Below are 20223 nucleotides of genomic sequence, written 5' to 3'. Positions count from 1 at the left end.
ATTTACGTATGATGTCTTTCAGTCTTCAGGTTATCCTTTGAATTCCAAACTGACTCTTTCCAACAGATTCCAAAATTATACAGATATTGGTCTGACTGATCCTTTGTCATATATAACAGAAAGTGGATGGACAGGCATTGAATGCTAAACCCATATATTATAGGCATATCCTAGTGTTTCCAACACCCACCCCCACTCTCCACCATGCACTCCCCCACCTCACCAAAAAAGGAGCAGTAGGATTAAAATTCACATCATGGATAACAAATTTTGGCTACCCCTGTGATCCTGTAGTGACTTAAAATAGTCTTAGTAATCTTAGAAATGCACCTGTCACTACCTAACTCATTTTATGAAGCTAACATCAATCTAATACCAAAACCAGAAAAAGATGCTACAAGAAAGGAAAACTACAGGTCAATCTCCCTCATGAAAACAGATGCAAAAATTATCATCAAAATACTTACAAATTGAATCCAAAGACACATTAAAAAAATCATACATCATGACCAAGTGGGGCATATTCCAGGCATTCAAGGATGGTTCAACATAAGAAAACCAATAAATGTAATACAACACATTAACAAATCAAAAGGGAAAAACCAAATGATCATTTTGATTGATGCTGAAAAAGCATTTGACAAAATCTAGCATACTTTTTTGATAAAAGCACTTCAAAAGGTAGGAATTGAAGGAAACTTCCTCAATATAATAAAGGGCATATATGAAAAACCCACAGCCAGTATAGTACTCAATGGTGAGAGACTGAAAACCTTCCCTCTAAGGTCAGGAATGAGACAAGGATGCCCACTGTCACCACTGTTGTTCAACATTGTGCTAGAAGAGCTAGCCAGAGCAATCTGACAAGACAAAGAAATAAAAGGCAACCAAATTGGAAAGGAAAAAGTAAAACTGTCATTATTTGCATCTGATATGATCTTATATTTGGAAAACCCTGAGAAATCAATGACAAAGCTATATGAGCTAATAAGCAAATTTAGCAAAATGGTAGTACACAAGATTAATCCACATGAGTCAGTAATGTTCCTATACACCAGAAATGACTTAACTGAAGAGATACTCAAGAAAAAGATTCCATTCTCAATAGCAACTAAAGAAATCAAGTACCTAGGAATAAACTTAACCAAGACTAAAAGACCTATACATGGAAAATTACATATCTTTAATAAAAGAAATAGAAAGGGACCTAAAAAGATGGAAAAATATTCCATGTTCATGGATAGGAAGGCTAAGTGTCATTAAGATGTCAACTCTATCCAAACTGATCTACAGATTCAATGCAATTCCAATCAAAATTCCAACAACCTACTTTGCAGACAAGGAAAGGTAGTTATTAAATTTATTTTGAAGGGAAAGACGCCTTCAGTTGCTAAAAACATTCTTAAAAAAACAAAAACAAAAACAAAAACAAAGCCACCGTAGTCAAAACAGCATGGTACTGGCAGAAAGATAGACATATTGATCAATGGAATCTAAATGAGAATTTTGAGACAGACCCCCAGATTTACAGTCGACTGATCTTTCATAAGGCCCCCAAAACCACTGAACTGGGACATAACCATCTCTTTAGCAAATGGGGCTGGGAGAGCTGGATATCCATATCCAAAAGAATGAAAGAGGACCCCTACCTCACACCCTACACAAAAATTAACTGAAAGTGGATTAAAGACCTCAATATAAGAGACAATACCACAAAACTCCTAGAAGATAATGTAGGGAAACATCTTCAAGATCTTGTATTAGGAGGTTGCTTCTTAGATCTTATACCCAAAGCACAAGCCATGAAAGAAAAGATAGATAAATGGGAACTCCTCAAACTTAAAATCTTCTGTACCTCAAAGAAATTTGTCAAAAAGGTGAAGAGGCAGCCAACTCAATGGGAAAAATATTTGGAAACCATGTATCTGACAAGAGACTGATATGTTGCATATATAAAAAAATCCTACAGCTCAAAGGCTAGTACAAACAGCCCAACTATAAAATGGGCAAAAGACATGAAAAGATATTTCTCGGAAGAGGAAATTCAAATGGCCAAAAAACACATGAAAAAATTTTCATCTTCACTAGCTATTAGGGAGATGCAAGTTAACACCACAATGAGATATCATCTCACACCAATTAGAATGGCACTAAACAAACAGGAAACTAGAAATGCTGGAGAGGATTTAGAGAAATTGGAACTCTTATTCATTGCTGGTGGGACTGTATAATAGTACAGCCAGTCTGGAAGACATTCTGGCATTTCCTTAGAAAACCAGATATCAAGTTACCCTTCAATCCAGCAATTTCACTTTTTTTTTTTCCACAGAAAAATCAAGTGGAAAAGACAGGCTGCTGCTATGTCAGGGATCACAGGGAGAGAGCCCACAGAGTGTAGTCCACTGAGAAGTGTCTCTCAGGACCCATTATGATTAAGTGCCTCATCCCACTAGCTTCAACATCTTTTGTTGTCCTTCTTAGAGATGCATTCTCTCATTGGAGATTATAGGCCATTTTCCATCCCTACCATTTCTAGCCTCTCTTCCTCTCCATCTCTGCCCTTTCCCAACCTTCACTGTCTCTATTTCTGCATTCCAGGTCTCCTTTTAGGGCTTGAAGTCTTCTGGATGGATTTTCATCTCCACCCATTTGAGGAAGCAGCTAGACTTATGCCAGTCATTCCAGAAGATGCCATACATCTTCTGCTCTCTGAGGCGGTAGTGCACTCTGTTGAGGTTGGAGTCTGTGCAGCATTGGTACCAGTATCCACCTGACACAAGAAATAGAACAGTGCCAGTAACTGAGTATGCCCACCCCTTGGAAAATAGATGGTAGACCAGGTATCAGGGATTTGAAGATAAGCCCTTTCGAGCCTATATATATATAGTCCCAAAGCCAGAACACCAATAGTACAGTGATAAATTATTTATTCTTTCTTCTTAAGTGGGATTAAAGGTTTATACCTAATCTCCACTCCCCACCCCTACCTCCACACCCACGCATTTTGCCTTTAAGGATCTCCACACATTCCCCTCCCCCGCAGTTGTCCTTGTCCTTGGTGCTGAAGGCCGTGTTGTTACAGAGGAGGGCGTCATTCTCCACACTGCCACTGTAGTGCCCCAGGAAGAGGCGGTAGCTGCTCATTTCATCGCCCAGAACAAAGTGGCTGTACTCAGCATAGCGCACGTTGCCCTCCCAGTCCTGTCAGGAAGTCAGAGCCTTAGAGAAACCGCCCAGGGCTTCATTTCATCTCACAGAGAAGACCCAGCCCTGTATCTCTTCTCCCTCTGCATGCCCATAGCCAGGCATCTTTTATCATAGCTCTGGGTCTAGTTTACTCCTGTTCCACAGCAACCTGGAAATCAGAAAGCACGAGTCCTAGATCAGACTTTCTCTTGATTTGTCATGTGACCTTGATTAGTCTCTCTTTCTGTACTCCCTCACTTCTCAGTCTCTCTCCTTCTCCTGGCTCAGTTCACTCAGCAGACTCCTTAGGTTGGCAGTTTGGGCCTTGAGCTCCTTCATCTCCTCACAGCAGGTTGCTACATTGAGCTGTGTGGGTGTCTTGTGCTGAGGGAGCTTCTGTGGCCACACTGGGTGACTGGCAAAGGCCGCAATGATAACCCAGAGCCAGGTCACGGCTGAGAGTCTTTTTCAGCATCCTCCTTAGGCCTTGCTGAGGAAGGATCTTCCTTTAAGGGAAATCTGGATTTGCCAGTTGTTGTTTGCGGAACAGCAGCAAAGTATCACCTTTTACCTTTGCTCCTGATGGTCTCACCACTTCCTTGTTTTCTTCCTTTCCCTGCTCTTTCTTAGTCCTCCTCAGAGCTGTCAGAGTTTCTGAAAGTGGAGCTTCATTGGGTATCTCAGAGCCCTCCTTCCCAAGCCTGAATGCTCTGCAAACTGAGCATCTTAAATGTTGTTTGCTTCCTTAACCTCCATCCCCACCAGGGCCATGCACTGTGCTTCAGGCCCTCCCAGCTCCTCGGGGAGGGTCAGGTGCCTGCTGGGTGAAGTCAGCGTCATCTTAGGCCAGAGCAGGGGAGGTGGGGAGGGATACAGGGGCGAGTCTCTCTTTTCTTGCCTGCACAGTGTCTGGGCTGAGACAGGAGGACTGTGACTTTGTGTATTTCCACTGTTTTTTGTCTGTTAGATTATGACCCTGCCAGCCACAGGCTCCACTCTGTCAGCAAGCAGGGCAGCGTCAGAAGAATTTCCAAACTCCATTCTAAAGGAATATGGGAGAGATGAAAACTCGGACGTGCCAGGCCTGGTCCTGGGATTGATCCCCTACATTTCACTCAGTCTGTAGGCAGAACAGAGAATAAGCTCATCTCTGAGACAAGGGAATATATTATCTTTCTTGTTCTGTTTATATAAATAATATATGCCCATGGTTCAAAACTTGGAAAGTATATTAAACTATATAGAAAAGAATCCCCATTGCCTAAAAATGCATATCCAGAGCCTAATTTCCCTCCTCCCATGCAATATGATTTGCAATTTGAAAATGTATTTCCTCCCTCTCTGACTTTCTCTCTCTCCCTCTCTCTCTCTATTTATGATTTTGTATCTCATAAATAGGAATACCTTAATTTTTCATGTATCATATATGAAGAATACTCTTGCTCTGAAAACAAATGTAAAAACCTGGAATTCAAATACCCTTGGAATAAGCTTTTCTCTAAGAATGTAAACATTCTGTCCTTAAAAACAGTCCTTTGTCTATGGAACAAACAATTGCTGTATCCCATGTTATGGAGTCACTGGAGCAGAGTTTACTTATAATGTTGAATTTCAGTGTGGGTTTTTCACACACAAACCTGATGCTTGGCAATTCTCCTTTGTGAGTAATTTCTGTTTAGGCAGCTAGAGTTACCAAACAATATTTTTTCCTCTAAATCAAAGAGCAATGGAAGATCAAGATGGGCCAGGGTTTGGTTTCTCACATCCCTAGTCTCCTTTACCTACTAAGGAGTGAGGAATTTGCAGACACCCAGCAGCAACTTATCATTTCACTCAAAAGATTCCCTTTAGAATTGACACTGTCTGCCAGTCCCTGCTCTCTTTTGGCAAATATCTTGCCCAGCTGAGAACCTAGTCCCAAGTTGTCAGCATCTGACAGGATTTGCTAAACTCCATGAGGATCTTCAAAGTTATCTGACCATCAACTAAGACTGAGCCTACACCATGACCACAGAAGGGCCGTGCACCACCTGGACCTGCCATGCGACCCTGCTGCCTTGGTGCTCCATCGAGCGACTCAGAAGAGAAAGCATAAGGGAACATTGCAGCTCTGTGGATTCCCAACAGAGCTCTTTGCTTTCTCTTCCCCATAGCCACCCCCTAACTTCTCACCCAAGGGTCATGAATAAACTTTCATTTCTGGACAGAAAATTAACCAGTCATTCTTATCTGCAACCCATGAAACAATCCTTTCTAGGGAAGGTAAGAGAGATTTTAGATAAATATGGACAGAAAGCATCTAGCTTTTAGTTTGAGTACCTATTTTCTGAGATATATTTCCTGGAAATTTACTTCTAACATGAGGCATAATTTGGAGATGAAGCCTTAAGTTGTTCGCAATTTTCTTAAGTTGCCTAAGCTGCCTAAATGTCATTAATCACACCGAAAGAAAAATAGCTAATGAAGGGTATTTCCCATGCTGGATTATCTACTCCCTAAAGCAGCCACAGCCCCGTGATGTCTAGATTCTGCATTTCCAAAATAAGGAAAAGTAAGTCCTTTTTTGAGCATTGCTAAGCCCACAGAGAACACAGTGAAGAATGTGGAGGACTAGAGTGCTTTCCCCCTTCTCTGGGGGGCTTTTAATCCCTTCTTCTGCCTTTCACTGAACAGAGTAACCATAAAAAATGTGAATTAACTGAGCAAGTACGGAACACCTGTTTTGGATACTTTACAGTTTCTCCTTTTGCCCTTTTGCTGGTGGTGAAAGAGGGTCAGCTTGGTGCTTCTGGGAAAGATGTTTATGAAAATAAAGTTCATATTATCAATGAAAAAAGCCAGTGAGCCTTCACTTAGTTGGGGAGTTCTCAGGCGTCAGGGTGTTTGAGCTGACTGCCTTCAGGCTGGCAGCAAGGACTGGAGCTGCAGAACAGCCTCAGGACTGCACATCTAGAAAGGCCTAGAGGTGGTCTCTCCCTCTCCCCCAAATAGGAGAGGAGTTTCATTTTCTTTAGAAGTCCCTTTTTGAGAGACCACTCCTCAGAGAAGTTAAGTAATTTGCCTAGGGTTGTAGAGCTATGAAGTGGTGAGGAGGGATTAGAACCCAGATTTGTCTGATTCTAGCCCTATATTGCCTCCTTAATGCTAAAGCCAGCTGTCCCCAAGGAATTTAGTAAGAACACATTAAGAAATTCAAGTGTTCTAAGTCACCCATTTTCCAGTTAAAAGTTTCCTTTGGTAGCTACAAAAATCCATTTTCCTGGTAAGACCCAGGAAAACAAAGCCACCGAGAGATAAAAGCGTCTCTGTGTTCCTGTTTGCTAGTGTCTTCCTGCCCCGGCCTCCCCTTAAACCGTCACTTTCAGAATTGCTGAGGGGCAGAAGCAGCTCCCTCAGCACCAGACTCTCAGAATTTGTTGAATGAATAAATCTCAGAAGAGCCTGCTTTGTTGTTCATTTCATTGTGTCCTTCATATGAATGTTTTACTTCTTCTCAAGTCTTTTAATGAGTCACAGCTTGCCTTACTGTGCAGCCTTTCAGTAGCTGACCCTTGTTTCACTTGATCTCATTTCAGTCTCATCTGAAAGCCCAAGTCTGTCACAGAAGTTTCTTTCCCCTCTCATTCCTAAGCCTTCTGATTTGCTGCTTCTACCAAAGTGTGTGCCCTGGACCTCTCAGAAATCATTTCTCTTAGACTTCCTCTTAGAGACTCTGAATTAATTATAGCACATGGCTAAAAAAGTCTCTCTAATTTCCCCAGGACTTCATAGCAAATGTGTTCTGTTAGCCACCAGGCCAGTTGCAGAACACGGTGACAATGCCAGCCCAGCCTGAAGTGCCTCGTGGTCCAGTAGGAGCGCCCGATGCCCAGGACAGATGGGGGCTGAGAGCAGGAGCAGTGCCCACCCCAGATGAGGTCCTCAAAGGCCTCCTGAAGCTTTAAAGGCAAAGGAGAAGCCAGAGTGGGACAGGGCACTCTGAGCAGAGGTGCAGATAAGTGAAAGGCCTTGGCTTGTAGAAGAACGTAAGCAGTTGAGGATGGCTCCCAAGGAAAGAAGGGAGAGGTGTGGCCACGGGAATTGGAGCTGGGGAGGTGAGGAGGGGCCTTGTCACTCTGCTGAAGGAGGGGGATGTGGAAGGAACGCAGAGACGCTTTTATCTCTTGGTGGCTTTGTTTTCCTGAGTCTTACCAGGAAAGTGGGTTTTGATACTGTCAAACAAGACTTTTAACTGGAAAATGGATGAGTTAGAACATTTGAATTTCTTAATGCATTCTTACTAAATGCCCTGGGGACAGCTGGCTTTAGGATTAAGGAGGTCTAGAATCAGACAAATTTGGGTTCTAATCCCTCCTTACCACTTGATAGCTGTATGACTGTGGGCAAATTACTTAACTTCTCTGAGTTTCTGTTTATCTGGAGATAAAAACTGTAACTACTTCATATTACTAGATTGCTGTGAGGAGTAAGATAAATAAAGCAAAGGCATTCTTGAATAAGAAAAACAAATTTGGAGGAATTGCAGTATTAGATATCGAGATATATCATGAAGTACACTAATTAATTAAGGCAGTGCAGCATTGGCACAATGATAAACAAGCAGACAAATGGAATAGAACAGAGTATCCGGAATTAGACCCATACATATATGCACACTTGATTTATGACAGAGTAACACTGCAAGACACTGAGGAAAGAACAGTCTTTTCTATAAGTGCTTCTGGGTCAACTCAGTACCCATACAGGAAAAAAAAGATCCTTGATCCCTATCCCACCCCACACTCAAAAAATAAAATCCAGGAAAATTTAACTTCTAAATGTGAAACTAAAACAATAAAGCTTCTAGAATATAGCAGAGGAGATTATCTTCAGTATTTTGGGATAAGCAAAGATTTCTTAACGATAGAAAAATCACTAACCATAGCATCAGAAAATGAAATAAAAATAGTCATTCTGTTCATTAGAAGATACCATTATGAGAGTAAAAAGACAAGAAGATATTTCCCATACATACTCCTGTATGTATTGTATCCAGGGTATATAAAGAATTTTTGTCCAACAATAAGAAAAAGAAAGGTAGTCCAATTAAAAGATTGACAAAAATCTGAATAGGCACTTATTTCACAAAAGAGGATATCCCAAAGGCCAACAAACATGACAGTCTGCTCAGTGTCACAGGGAAATTCAAATTAAAGCCATAAGATACCACTACACACCAACTGGAATGGCTGAAATTTTAGAAACTGAAAATACCAGCATTGACGAAGATGTTGAGTAATTGGAACTTTCATACATTGCTGGTCAAAATGCAAATTGGTAAAACTACTTTCGAAAACATTTGGCTGTATTTTCTAAAGCCAAACATACCCCATAATCCAGCAATTCCACTTCCAGGTGTATTCCCAAGAAAAATGCGTGCACATGTGCACCAAAGGTATGTTCAAGAATATTCACAGTAGCACCATTCACAATAGCCAAAGACCAAAATTAACCCAAATGTCCATCGAGTGTGAAATAGATAAACAGTGGAATATTCACACAGAAAGACACTATTCAGAATAGAAAGAAAAAAACTGCTGTGACTTGCAGCAACATTGATGCATCTCCCAAGCCTAATGTTGGGGTTTAAAACTGGGAAACTAACCAGTTGTGTTAGAACTCAGAACAACGGTCACCTCTGGGGGTGAGGAAGGGAGCAGGGATTGGGAAGAGGCTCAGGTACTTCTGGGGTGTTGGTGTGTGTGTGTGTTATGGTTCTTGGTCTGGGTGGTAGTTACAAGGCTGTTTTCATTTTTTGATAATTCATCAAGCTGTACACACAGTTGTGTACTTGCCTCTACATGTTACATTTCAAATTAGGAAGTTCATTGTAAAAATACATTATGTACTAAAACATATGGAATAGTCTCACACATGGTCAATGTCCAGCAAATATTAAAGTATTATCTATTAAGATATGGGATTGTCATACCATGTCATTGTCACCTAATCTAAAATAAGTACCTTATGTTATTCTTAGTCCAAGCATTCTTTGTTTTCTTCATGATATTTACCTCCACAGTACTTATTTCAGTTGTTGGTTTGTTTTGTCTATCTACACTTTGTTACATGTAAACTCTGTGAAAGCAGAGACCTGGTCTGTCTTATTACCAGATGACTCTAGCATCCAGCACTTAGCACAAGACCCAAGACAAAACAGATGCTTATTTGGAATTGAATGAATGAATGAATGAATGAATGAATTCCTGCCCATTAAATAAACATTGTCTGTTACAGACACCAGCAGTCTCTCTCCATGGTCATTTTCAGTATTTTACCTCGGTAAGTTCTTCATTGCGCATCGCATTCTCTCCTGCTTTGATTTAAGTCCATTTTTCTTCCTTAGGTCTTAATCAAAGAACAAAAGAAAGTGAGGACTCAAAGAGCAGAGATCATTTGTTTCAACCCTCATGTTTTTATCAATCAAACAAGATAGCATCCTCATTGTGTAATCACTTTACTTCATATCCCTGGAGATCATGCATTTGTGTCTCACCTCTCTTTCTCCATGAATGAGGATCAGCAGGAGGACGACAGCGCATGTGGCGGTGGGGTTTTTTCCACTCTTCTTTTCACCCAGGCTTGCCTGATTACTTCTACCTGCATCAGCCTGTCAGTTGTCCTTTATCACAGCCACTGTTGACAACAGAACAAAGAAAGAAACATGTCCTGATAAAAACAGTCTATCTTTGGGTAGCCATATTCCCCATAGTTTATCCAGGAACCTGACAAATCTTGTCTATCCCCAAAGGGAAATCAAATGTCCATTACATTCTATTTTCCTCATGTCACTCTTAGCCAGAGACAAGACCCTGTCAGGGGTTACAGGACAAGACCACAGGTCCATGCCCCAAGTTGTCCGCTAAACTGCAGAGCCTCCCTTCGGGGCTGGATCTCTGCCACCCTGACTTAGGCAGCAATAACCGCAAAATAGGCTTCTTAAAGAATGTTAGAGAACTTCAGGCAGTTGTGCCTGAGCAAACAATTAAACAATTAATGGCAAACAATTAATGGCAGTGGTGATGGGGCTTTACAGTCTACAGGGAGGGGCTAAATGAGTGAATACAACCCACACTCATGTCTTAATTCTAAACACATGTTCTCATGTGCTGATGCTATGCTGCTTGGAAGTAGGAGTCCTGCTTTTACAGTTGTTTCTTGGCTTCCAGAAAAGGTACATAGTCCTGTTCTCTTCCTGCACCTCTGCTGGAAGAAAAAGCCCTTAGTCCAGAGAAGTGAGGATTTGCTCAAAGCTCCTCACTTCTCAACAAAAACACATTCCAAACTTCTGGGTTCATGCTAACTTCAAAAGTGCCAGTGTACCGCTAGTGCTCTCTACCCTCCTGGGAAGCTCCAAACAGCAAAAAATTGAAGGACAAAGGAAACCTCTTTTGTAGTGAAAGCACAGGCACAGATTGTGTCTTTGTGGTTAGAGTTTCTGGCCCCATCTTTCCTTTCATGCCCTTTTGCTTTCAGCCGTACCTCAGAAGTCATGTCTCTCACCAGTGATGAGTAGAGTATAAATTTACTTCTGGCTGCTCTAAGGAACTCCTATATAGCATTTTGCCTTCATAAAGCAGCATACAAGCCCCAAAGAAGGTTGTTGTTCAGTGCAGAAAGCTGGCAAACGATGAGGAACTGTATGAAGGGAAGAGTTCGTTGGTTCCTATAAAGCCAGACGAAAGTCCAGAGGGTCTTTTATTACAGTTCAAGAGCATTGTAAAGAGAGAAGCTTGCTGTGTTTCAGTGGTAAACTGCTACTCTCCTACAGCAATGAGTTCATCCCCGGGAATACCTTGAGATTTAATGGGGCTATTCTTACGGTGAGTTAAAATAGCTGTTTCTGATTTTTATATACCACTATGGGGAAAGAATACCTGCTGGCAAATAAACAGTATCACAATGCTCTGAAACCTTGTCTTGTAAACCACATCTGATTTCAGAGATGTTGAACTGTGAAAAAGTGGGTGTCTTGATGAAATACAAAGGTTCTGGACTCTTGCCCTTGGCCACCTCTGATACAGACTGTCCCAGTAAAGATGGAATATCTCAGTGGTGACACCACTGCCCTCTCCAGACTTATTTTGGACATCTCAGTGGGCATGATTCTTAGCAATCCAGTTAAAGTGTGTCTTGGTCCACTTGCATAAGTTTTTCTTTACCAAGAAGTTTGGCATAGTTTTTCCTTTCCCTGATCCCAGAATAGGCATCAGTATTCCTACAATGTGGCTAACTCCTTAGTGAAGCACAAGGCCAGCTCACATCTGCTCATTCAATTAAATGTGGAGAGTTAGATTCCAGCTAGCTCTAAGTAAGTTCTGGATCATTTAACACATTTCCCAACTTCATTCACACAATAGACTAAGTCAGAGCTTTTGGACATTAATAAACCAAGAAATCAGGATTTTACCCAAAATATCAACTCTACTTTGAGTCAAGGTAGATAAAAATTGGATTCTATTCTCCACCACTCCACCCACCCCACCACCACTACCATCTTTGTTTTCCTGACAGCTTCTTCTAACAGTCTCTCTCGAGCTCTGCATTCGCTCTGGATATAAAGAAGTGGAAAGGGGGAGAAAAACCTCAAGGCATCACCAGAAAATGAGCAGAACAAAAAGATAATGTCCAACTTGTCAAGAAGTGTTGACAAGAAAGATAACGTTGGAAGTAGTTAACTGGTTGACACGCTTGGAGGAGGCGTCTCTATTAACCCAGAGGCGTGTGGAACAGTGACTTAGAAATGCCTTTAGAAAACAAAAGCGTTCGTCTGGTTTCTCTCTTCAGGTGGTAGGAATGGCATTCAAATGCCAAGTCCCTGTTATTGGCTTGAGAGGCCTTGAGCAGGTAATGACCAACCCTTTCTGTCAGTCTCATCTTCCTCTGGGAAACTGCTCAGGACCTGCCTATGGAAAGCCCTGAGGGAAAGCTTTCTGGAAACGGAAAGGTCCTGGGGGAGTAAACACGCTCTGCTCCCAGCATCAGCTTCCCTGGATCACTGTTGACAGAGAACTGCCAAGGCCATGAGAAACTCCTTCCCACCTGAACCACTTCCTCAGCTTACCTGCTGCCCCTGCTTGGGTATGCCTACCTCTGCAAAGAGGTTTTTGGATACTGGGGAGAAAAGATGCTTGGTGTAACCCATACAAAGGCATTGAGGTAATTTATCTTTTTTGTTAATTCCAATCAAGTCTTGAAAGCATTTTTCCCCAAATGTCAATTTCCCCATATTCAAGCTCTTCCACATGGCCTCCTTCAATAAAAATTAAATCATGGAATGGGGAAAGGGAAGATGGTGAACAAGTGAGAATGAGTATGTCTGTATAATCGCCTCTTCCTCTGATACCCTACTTAGTCACTGTGTCCTCTCCATTTCTGTTCAGTGTCCGTTTGTGGGCTCTGGGTTTTATGATGCAGATAGGCAGTTTCTGTTCGTTTTCTACAGATTTGCAACCATATAAGATCACAACTGGATGTTCTCACTGGATAACAGAACAGGTTGCAGATACACCCCTCACACCCATGTTAAGGCAACACTGGGAGTCACTAGCTAGAAATCCTTTTGACGCAGTTCTCCTTTCCTTTGAGCCTCAGTGTGCCTACAGAGGAGATGGGAAATCTGAGTGGCCAGTCATCTCTGCACACTGCCTAAGTGACCACAGTGCTGCCCGAGCCTGTGTCCCTCTAAACTTGTTTGCTTGCAGACCTTTCAGCTGGACCAGAGAATGTATCGAGAAAGAATTCCCTGATGACTTTTTTCTGGCTTCTTATGCTTCCCAAATCAATTTGGGTTCAAGGAACTAGATAATTACAAATCTATCCCCTATAATATTAATCATTTCTACAGTTCACCTGGCCCTGTGCAGGTGGGCAACCAAGTACAGTCCCTGACCTAAGGGCCAAGAGGCGTCGAGATCCTGTGGTCGAGTTAGTCCCTTTGGGCTGGCTTTTCATCTTCAGCTGGGAAAAATTCATGTACAGCTTCTTGAAGGAATCAGGGCTGCTACAGTTTCACTCTGAAATAAGAACATTTCTGACTTCTGCAGCAAACCACCTTTCAGGGAGTATTCTGGCGCATTGCTTTCCTTAGGACAATGGTAGAGCCACAGTGGCCTCTCCCAGGAGATCCTGCACCAGGTGGCCTGTGTCCTGTGGACACAGAAGGACAGCGACACCACATTCACCTCTGGTTGTAGCCCTCCCCAGTGCCTGGATACCCAACTCAAGCAGGGCTATTTGGGAAGCATTTGGAACACAAACACTGATGATTTCCTAACGCTAGCTCAAGTCTCAGCTGTGGATGTGTGTTCCTCCTCCTGTTCACAAGCAGCTAAATAACTATGTATCTAGTAACTTTTATCCTTGGACAAAAATTTCATACCCATTATTTCATTTAAGTACCTGAGGAACCCTGTGAGGGAGGTAGTATTATCCGCAGTTATAGATGAGGAATTTAAAACTCAAAGCAGGTGACTTGCTAAAGGTCACACAACTTACAGGTGGCAAAATTGGACCTGCAGAGTTTTAAACCCTTGTCTTCTGACTTCAAATCCAGAGTTACTTCATTCCCTTCCTCCCCTCAACAAAGAAGAGACATAAGTTTTCTTCAGATAACCTGTGCACTGTGCAGATTCATTGTGGGGCTTTGGGGAAGTCACTGCGTGTATCCCCCCACCTCCCTGTGGGCCTTAGGGCTGATAATTCCTTTCTCCTCCTGCTTGCCCAGGGAGATGTGACACCAAAGAAGTGACTGGTTAGAAAGATTGTTTGAAATATGCCTTGTAAACTTGAGGCATTAGATTATCAAGTTTTACAGATGTTAACTTCTCTAGTTCATCATATTTCTGGGCAGCTCTGTCTCAGTTTTATTGGAAGAAATGTGGTAGAAATTGAATTAAAAAATAATAATTTATAACAGAAATTCCTTAAACCATATTACCACATTGAATCAAAATCCAGTAATTTCCCAAAACCACTTAAAAGTTAGTTCTAGTCAAGTAGACAGTCTTTACTTGAGGCAATAAACTCAATCCTTGCTCTTTAAAGCACTCTAGACTCCCAAGTTAATGTGTCTTCTCTTGCTCCCTATCAAGAAACAGATATAATCCTTGTTTTCATATGGCTTTCTCCAACCTGCTCCTCCCTCCCTCTTGTCCTTCCTCCCATTACTTAGGCTTATGGTTAGTATCGGGGTTCGATACGGTTTGCTCCCTTTGGAAGAAGAGTCTAAGGCCCATGACCTCCTGCTTTCTGGAGCTCTTTGCAGTCTCTGATTAACCAATCCCAGGCACCAGGTTTTCCAGGTCTCTGCCTCGTTGCCCCATTCCAGGTCCAAACCTCCAGCCCCACTGGCCGCATACAGCCTACAGATACCCAGCAAGGCAGTGTGGTGTTAGTGAAAAGCATCTCTAAACCAGAGAGACCAGTCCACATAACACCTGTAAATGTCGCCAGGGCAGGTTTGGTTTCCTCACTCCCTCGTGGGGGTACAGCACTTCTGGGGCTTCCCTGATGTGATTTACCAGACAGTGACAACCTTTAATGTCCACTCTCTTATAATCTCCTTTATCTTAACACAATCTTTTCCTGTTGAACTCTCCAGAGTCCCAACCGCTATGTTCAATGGAGGGATTTTTTTTTATTATTATTACAACTTGATACTGTGATTACTGTCGGACACTCAGTCTTTGTGGAGGGGAAATTAGTAAGTTTTTCCTTAAGCGCTCCACACAAGCACTGCACACTGATGAAGGGGCCGGCTCCCCCACGGCCGGAGTCAGTTATCCTTCTGGCCTCTTGCCTGCTGAGACCCCACAGTTCTCACAGCTGCAGGGAGCCGGACTCAGGTGCCAGCGCCCCCATCAAGCACAGGGCACCCCATGGGGGGTCGGGAGTATGCCTGGCTCCATGCGTTACTGTCTTGGGGTGTAAATGATGGGTGCCCCTAGGAGGAGACCTTGGTTTCCTCATTCAACTCATCAGCCCTTCCCATCCCATGTCACAGACAGAGGAAATGAGGCTGAGTGAGCTGTGACCTGCCTGGTGGCCGGGCTGGGCTGTCCTTCCCACATGCTGAGCTGCCCAGCAGAGATGCCCCAAGCTGGGAGCACCATCCTCTGGAGGAGGTGAAAGGTTCATTCATTCCTTCGGCCAAACATTTATGAAGCACCTGCGGGTGGCACCTGCTGTTCTCGGCCCCAGGATCAGACCAGTGGACAGAACACGGGTCCCACCCTCATGGAGTGATGTTCCAAGGGGGGAGATGCACATGAAATGAGGAAATGAGATAATTTCAGATGTTACAGGTGTAGTCTTAGGTGCGATGAAGCAAGTATGACAGGTAGAGCAGGTAGAGAGCACCTGGGGCTCCTTGGACACAGGGGTCAGGGGTCGGATCTCTGAGGAGGGGCTTCCGTGGTGGCCCCAAATGATTCAGAGAAGCCAGCATTGAGAAGGTCTGAGGGAAGAGGCTGAGAGAGTGGCCGGGGCAGTGGACAGAGGGGGGTGAGTGTGGGCAGAACCGGGTTCAAGAGCCATCACAGCCAGAGTGGTGTTGGGGGGTCAGCGGGATGAGCAGCCCATGTGGGAATGATGGGATGTGTGGTTTGCCCTGTGCGCAATTGGAAGCCACTGCAAGTGTCCAGGAGGGTGGTGATGGAGTCTGGTTTGTCCTTTTAAAAATCCCTCTGGCTGCCGGGGGAGAACACCCTGTAGGGGGCAAGGGTGGAGAGAGGAGCCCGGGGGAGGCTATTGGGTTCCGGACGTGACAGGTGTCAGGGAGCTGAGTGGTGCGGGTAGTGGGGAAGGAGAGGCGCTGCAGATTCAGGGTATTTTGCAGGCAGAATCGCTAGTGCCCACGGGTGCTCTGGACCCTCCTGCTTCCTCCTCTCCAAGCAGGCAGAAACTGACCACCTGAGGACTGTGTCCCCCACTGTCCCTCTGCCTCCTCACCCCCAGCTGGAGCAGGAAGCCGTGTGTGTGGTTACCTGGAGGGAAGGTGAGGGAGACCCCAGACTAGAAAGGGTGCCCCTCTCTGTCTGTCCTCCTGCTGCTGCTGATGCTTTGGTTTCTTTCTGTCACAGAAACACCTTCCAGAAAACTGTTTTCTTGAGTTTTTTGCAGATAATGAGTCAGCCCAGGTAAGGCCAAATTTGAGGCCGCCAGGCTTGGAGGTGCCCGGAAAGGGGTGAGCCCCTGGGGGTCTATCTAGTCCCCTCAAAGCAGGCTCAGGAGGCCTTTCTCTGAGCCTGAATGACTGTATTTTCCATCCAGGTACACCAGGCTGGGTCAGAACCTGCATCAGCTCCGAACAGGAGCAAGAAAGCAAAGCTCCCCAAACAAGTGGCTGGGAAATCCTACAAAACACTTCCGGGCTCAGACTCTCGGACCCTCCTCCAGTAGGAAGTTTCTTGCTGATCTCTCATGCCAGGACGAAGCAGCTCTCCTTCAAGACCCATCTTTGGTACTCATCAAAGCAGGAGAGAAATGTGCATTCTGGTGACCTGCACAGCGACTATGGCGTCCAGCGCTGAGCTGAGGGCTGGGAGGTGAGGGGAGGAGAGATCAAAGTCAGCTGCTTGGTCCTGCCTCCATCTGACATCCCTGCTACTCGGAATGCTTCTGGGCCGTCTCAACCCCAAGGCTGAGTAGGTTGTCTTCAGAAATTGCCAATCAATTTCAATATTACCAAGAGCATGAGCAATTACAACAATGTGATGCACTCATCCCAAGCCTAATGAGAAGACAATTTTGGATTATCCACCATTTTCTAATATCTGGGCCATGCTGCCCTAACAGATAATTTTACTTTGATGGCATAATTATGGAAGTAATAATTATACTTGACAAAGGGCTTTTTGGTAAATTTTCATTGAGGTGTAATACACACTCAGAAAAGTGCACAAGCGACAAGTGTGCAGTTCAATGAATTTCCTCAAAGTGAATACACCTATTTTTCAGCACCCAGAATCATCCCCAAACCCACCTCCCCAGAAAGACAGTCTTCTGACATCTGACACCACAGAATAGTTTTGCAGATTGTGCCTGTGCAGGGAGCCTGCTTTAAGGAGCCTGTGATGTCCCCACCTGCCCAGCCCAGTCCCAGACGTACAGGATGATGAAGGCACATTCACTGCCCTCAAGCCCATTGGACCAGCAGCTCCTGCTTGGAGGGCTCTTCCCCACCCTAAGTCCCCTTCACACGGCAGAAGCCCTTTGCTGCAGAGAGCTCCTTTTTTGCCACACCTGACCTGGGCATGAGAGCAGGGGTAGGCAAGGAGGTGGAAGAGGGAGAGAGGGAGAAAAGGGCCACCAGAGGTAAGCAAAAACCTCAGGGGGTTCTAGCCAGTTTCCTTCCATTTTCTCCCGGATGACGTTCCTCATCCAGCTCCTTGTCATATGGGGTGCAGGGCAGGTTGCTGGGTGCTGTGTCAGGGCTGGTATGGGAGCAGAAGAGCTGGCGGGGATGCAGCGGGGAGAGTGATGGGGTGGGAGGGCAGGGAGAAGCACTGGCGCTAGGGGACCTTCAGCAGACCCTTCCTGAGCATTTCCTAGAGCAGGAACAAGTACATGGGCCCGGTGCGGGGGGCGGCATTGGCTGGAAGGCTGACCCCGACCTCCCCCCAGCCGCCTGCATTCGGTGAGACCCTGCACCCACCCCAAATTATCACTAGTTAATAATAATTGTCTTTATGGAAACCACTTAAGATGAATTCTAATATGCTTAATTATGCAACTTTTTTAGATCTTCTGCTACGAGGAGGTGAAATAGGTTCTGAATATTAAGCAGTACGAGGTTAAAAAGGGCATCTCTGCCTGATGAGCACCTCCTCAGTTAATTAGCTCCCTAATGCCGGCAGGTGAAGGGGGTGGGTGGGAACAGGGTGTCTCTCCGCTCCTCCCAGATCCAAAATCTGAGTCTGTTGCTGACAGGGTGGCGCAGGAATGAGACACAGACACAATGTTAAGAATTAAGGGAGCAGGGGGCCCACTGCTCTTCTGCGCCTTGCTGGAAGGAATGGCCCCCGCCTCCTCTGCTGCCTCTTCCTGTGCATAGCTGTACCCTGGTAGTTAAACCTGCCCACCTCTCTGGCGTACAGCAGGGTCTGGCAGAAGCCAGGCGGTGTGGAGTTCTGGAGGCCATGTGCTGTCCCTCCACCAACTCCAAGCCCTCCGTCTTGGAGCTTTCCCCAGCTACAGCAGGGAGTGCAGCAGTAGACCTCGCTGCCAATGCTGAGGTATGTCTTCTCCCCAGGAATCCCGTTAAGGTCCCCACCGGCTATTATGGCCCCTTACCTAAAGGGACGGTGGGTCTTTTGCTTGGACGCAGTTCTCTCAATCTTAAGGGTGTTCATGTGCACACTGGAGTCATTGACTGACTATACTGGGGAAATTCAGGTGGTCATCTCTTCTTCTATTTCATGGACTGCCCATAAAGGTGGAAAAATTGCTCAACTCTTATTATTACCTTATATACCTGTTGGTTCCTCCTCTAAAAATTGGGAAAATGGAAGTTTTGGTAGCACAGGCAAGGCAGGAATTTTTCTCACAGAGGCTCTGCAGGAGCCACGCCCTATGTGTACTCTTACAATTCATGGACATAGCTTTACTGGGCTTATAGATACGGGCACAGATGTCTCTATTATTAGTCAACAACATTGGCCCCGACATTGGCCGTTGCAAGAGGCATGAATTACTGTTGTGGGCCTAGGCTCCCCTCAGGGACTTAAGCAAAGTATTCATATTTTGCCTTGCCTTGGCCCTGAGGGACAGAAGGCCACTTTACAACCTTATGTGGCTGCTCTGCCTCTTAATCTTTGGGGCATAGACCTACTTGAACAATGGGGTGCTACTGTACACATCCCTCCTCCTAGTGGAGTGTACAGTATTCAAAGCCACAACATGATGGCAAATATAGGGTATGTCCCTAGCTGTGGGCTTGGCATAGGTTGCAAGGTACCCCTTCACCCATACAAGTCTCACCAAAACATGATCAATTTGGTTTAGGATATAAACCTTTTTAGTGGCAGCCACTGTTCATTCGCCTCCCCAACCTGTCCCATTAGCATGGACTACAACAAAACCGGTATGGGTAGAGCAGTGGCCGCTGACAAAAGAAAAATTAGAGGCTTTACATGAATTGGTTCAAGAACAATTGTCCTTGCAGCATATTGAAGAGTCTTTTAGTCCTTGGAATTCTCCTGTGTTCCCAATAAAGAAAAAATCAGGAAAATGAAGAATGTTAACTGACCTAAGAGGTGTTAATGCTGTCATTCAGCCCATGGGACCTTTACAACCTGGGCTCCCCAGTCCTAGCATGATTCCTGAAAACTGGGCTTTAGTGGTCATTGATATTAAAGACTGTTTCTTTTCCATCCCTTTAGCTGATCAAGATAAGGAAAAATTTGCTTTTACTATTTTATCCCTTAACAATAAAACCCCTTCTAAACGATATCAGTGGAAGGTTTTACCACAAGGTATGCTAAATAGTCCTACAATATGTCAATATTATGTCGACTGTGCCTTACAGCCTATTTAAATTTTCCTAAAGCTTATATAATCCATTATATGGATGATATTTTGTGCTCTGCACCTCAGGAGACTGAAGTAGAAGCTTTTTTCTATGATGTTCAAAAACCTTTACAGGATGTAGGATTGCATATTGCTACTGACAAAGTGCAATGCATTTTGCCTGTGCAGTATTTGGGTTCTAGTATCAATAGACTTACAATTCAACCCCAAAAAGTGCAACTCCGCAGAGATGCAGTCACTACCTTAAATGATTTACAAAAATTACTAGGAGATATTAATTGGCTTCGCCCCGAAGTAGGTATAGTTAACTATGAGCTCTCCAACCTATTTTCTCTCCTTTGTGGGGATTCTAAATTAAACAGCCCTAGATCTTTAACTTCAGCTGCAGAGAAGGAATTACAATTAGTGGAAGCTAAAGTTCAACAAGCTCAGATATCCCGTGTTGATCCTAAACAACCTTTATCTCTA

General features: G+C 44.3%; 1 long non-coding RNA gene across 1 annotated transcript in view; it reads right to left on the bottom strand.

Moving 5' to 3' along the window:
* Positions 1-2994: 2994 nt before the first annotated feature.
* LOC119527962 overlaps positions 2995-20223 on the bottom strand; it is an 80331-nt gene continuing 63102 nt past the window's right edge. Inside the window, exons 3-5 of the long non-coding RNA XR_005215513.1 lie at positions 9722-9861; positions 9504-9573; positions 2995-4306 (exon numbers count right to left, since the gene is read on the bottom strand). This is a non-coding gene — a long non-coding RNA (uncharacterized LOC119527962). The remainder of the gene's footprint in view (positions 4307-9503; positions 9574-9721; positions 9862-20223) is intronic.

The sequence above is a fragment of the Choloepus didactylus genome, chromosome 2 (assembly GCF_015220235.1).
Source record: "Choloepus didactylus isolate mChoDid1 chromosome 2, mChoDid1.pri, whole genome shotgun sequence".
In the NCBI taxonomy this organism is placed as follows: domain Eukaryota; kingdom Metazoa; phylum Chordata; class Mammalia; order Pilosa; family Megalonychidae; genus Choloepus; species Choloepus didactylus.
The sequence above is the reverse complement of the archived record's forward strand: the minus strand, read 5'-3'. Positions and strand labels throughout refer to the sequence as shown.